Here is a 3476-nt window from a genome sequence, read left to right as displayed (position 1 = left end):
CTCTAATCCAACAGCATTTGTATACTTATAAGAAGACAAAGACACACCAGGGCAATGTGTGCAATGAAGAATGACCACGTGAGGACACCGTGAGCAGGTGGCCATGTGTGAGCCAAGGAGAAGAGACCCCAGGAGAAACCAACTCTGCCAACACCTTGTTCTCAGACTTCTGGCCTCCAGAACTGTGACACAGTACTCTTCTCTTGTTTAAGTCACCCTGTCTGGAGTATTGTGTTAAGGCAGCTCAAGCAAACTAGTATAGTGATGATACAACAGCCTATTTGCAAAAGAAAGAAAACAAATGTATGCATCAGTTAATGAGTTCCTGTTAGGCTGCTGCCCCAGCAGGGGCCCCAGAGAGCTGAAGAAAGGGGGGCAAAGCCCATGAAAAAACACAGTTGGGGCCAAGAAACTGTGTGGTCAATTGGAAAGAAACTCAGAAAACTTGAAACAGTTAGGACATAAACACAGTACTGCAGGTCAGAAACCAGGACAGCAGGTAGGACATAGAAGACAATAGGCAATAGTCATGAAGATAGTCCACAGTAGACTGGAACAACAGTGATTTACTGGGGCTGGGATTGTGGCTCAGTGGTAGAGCGCTTGCCTAGCACATGTGAGGAACTGGGTTCAATCTTCAGCACCAGATAAAAATAATAAATAAAATAAAGGTATTGTGCTGGGTGCAGTGGCACATGTTTGTAATCCCAGCAGCTCCGGAGGCCGAGGCAGGAGGATTGGAGTTCAAAGCCAGCCTCAGCAAAAGCGAGGCACTGAGCAATTCAGTGAGACCCTGTCCCTAAATAAAATACAAAATAGGGTTGAGGAAGTGGCTCAGCGGTCAAGTGCACCTGAGTTCAATCCCTGGTACCAAAAAAAGAAAAAGGTATTGTGTCCATCTACAACTAAAAATATTAAAAACAAAAAGAGGTTAAGGGATGGGCAAATAATGGAAAGATATCAACTGCAAAGGAAACAGATTTCAGCTGGGCATGGTGGTTCTCACCTGTAATCCCAGCTATTTGGGAGGCAGAGGCAGGAGGATTGAAAGTTCGAGGCACAACCTGGGCAACTTGGTGAGACCCTGTCTCAAAGTTTTAAAAAAATAGGGCTGGGGATGTGGCTCATGTTGGGTCGGTGGTGGCGACTTGGCCGCGACTTGGTGGCAACTTAGAACAAAGGAGCCTGCATCGGAAAAGAACATCAATCAGATGCAGGGGGAAACGCCTGTCAATCAGCCAGATCTCCTGACTAACTTCTGTCAATCAACAGGACCCCCCTGGCCAATCCTGGAGTTCAGCCAACTCCCCTAACCAACTCCAAGGGGGAAAGGGACCCTAGAAACACCTTTTTCCTGTCCCAAACCCTTCCCTTCCTGCTGTAAGCCCCATAAAAGTCCAGTCCAGTCGAGCTTCCATGCGGTTTCTCCTCAGACCCTTCTCCTGTCCAGTCTGTCGGGCTGATTGAGTTCCACCCGGGAGTGATATCTCAATAAAGCCTGTTCAGCGGCTCTTTTAAATCTGCCTCCTTTGGCCATTGCCTGCCTCAGCTGATCTGACAGCTCAAGCCGTAGCGCGCTCCCCTGGCATGCTTGCGGCCCAGGTTCTATCCTCAGCACCACATACAAACAAAGATGTTGTGTCCGCCGAAAAACTAAAAAATAAATATTAAAAAATTCTCTCTCTCTCTCCTTCTCACTCTCTTTAAAAAAAAAATTAAAACTATAATAATAAAAAGGGCTGGGGAGGTAGCTCAATGATAAAGAACCCCTGGGTTCAGTCCCCAGTACTACGGAGAAAAAAAGAATTCCAATACAAGTTCATTTTTCTTTTGTTTTTCAATAACATGTATTTGGTTTTATTTGGTTACATAAGAATTATATGCTCTTTGCAGAACGTTTGGGAAATACAGAAAATTAAATTTATACACAATACTTGCACATAAGCAGAATTCATGAACAAACCTGAAACCTAGACATAACATAATCACTGTTAAAATTTTGGTGCATTTTCTTCAGAACATTTTTTTCTGTATCTTATATTTTTTAAAAAAATCATGACTGTTACATACCATATAGTGTGTTTCTATTGTGCATTCATTGACTTTAGGTAGCAATGTAGTGAGAACACTTTTCTGTGTCAAAGTCTTATATGAGTTTCAGGTTTTTGGTTTGTCCAGTGCTGACAAGTAGACAGAGGATATTGTTCAACAAATTAGGAGTGATACTTGAACCTGAGACTAAGGGCAGACCCTTAAAACAAAATAGATACATATTATTTCATTAAAAGAAGTCACCCTGATATTCTTATTAACTTTTTAATTTGAAAAAAATAAATCTCAAAGTTTCAGGAATCCACAATTTAAGGTGTTTTTGTTTTTTTTAAAATCCTATTTGTGAGATTATATTATGGTTTATTGAGTTTGGAAAACTCTCCAGTGACTGCCTCCAGCCTAACCAAGCCTTTTGCTAAAGCAGCCTACACTTGTCAAAAATTTACTCTAAATAGCTTGCAAACTACTTGAATCTGCCCCCTTTATGTAGTAAAATTGGTCAGTTTCCCAACAGAAAAGAAGAGGGAAAATATGGATTGGCAGCAACCAATGCTGCCCTGAGAACATTGGTTTTATAAATCCAGAGCTTTTTAGTAGAAGACATAAGCATTTGCAGTCTTACATAACTGTTAACTAAGGTTTTCAAACCCTAGGAAAAGAGAGCATTCTTTTGTTGGCTTTTGTTTCTGCTTTGAGCTCAGGGCTATAATTCTTGATCAAGTTGGGCCAATTAGGAACATGGGTAAATTTTCACTAACCAAATCTAGATTTGCAGCCCCAAATGAATGCTTTAAATCATACCCTAAAGCAAATGGAAAGTCATTATCTCCTGTTTGGTAAGGCCAGATGCAAGATATTTTGTGAGAGGGCAGGGCAATACCTTCTGCCTTTGGGATTGCATTTGACACAGACTTCTGTTGTTGCTGCCTGCTTAGGGCCTTTTTTTCCATTTTAGACAAAGCAAAGGAATCTCATCTTGTGTGTGTGTGTGTGTGTGTGTGTTGAATTGGAGTGAAATATATATAACATAAAATTTACCATTATAACCATTTTAAAATGATAAATTAATTAATAGCAAGGTATGTGGTAACCTTTTTTTTTTTTGTCTACCACTTAACTATAGACCTTAGAACTTTTCTGTTAGCTTATGTAAGCATAGCTCTTTGTTTTTGATGGTAGAATACTGTTCTATTGTATGGAAATACAAAAAGTGGCCTATTGATGGACATTTGGATTGTTCTCAGTTATTTGCTATTATAAACAATGTTACAACAATTATCACTATGTATATACATCCTGAAAGAATAAGGAATTTCTAGGGCTGGGGTTGTAGCTCAGTGGTAGAGCACTCATCTCGCACCTGTGAAGTACTGGGTTTGATCCTCAGCACCACATAAAAATAAATAAAGATTATATATATATAA

This window comes from Marmota marmota, unplaced genomic scaffold, assembly GCF_001458135.2.
Source record: "Marmota marmota marmota unplaced genomic scaffold, marMar, whole genome shotgun sequence".
Classification (NCBI taxonomy): domain Eukaryota; kingdom Metazoa; phylum Chordata; class Mammalia; order Rodentia; family Sciuridae; genus Marmota; species Marmota marmota.
Note: the sequence above shows the minus strand (reverse complement) of the source record.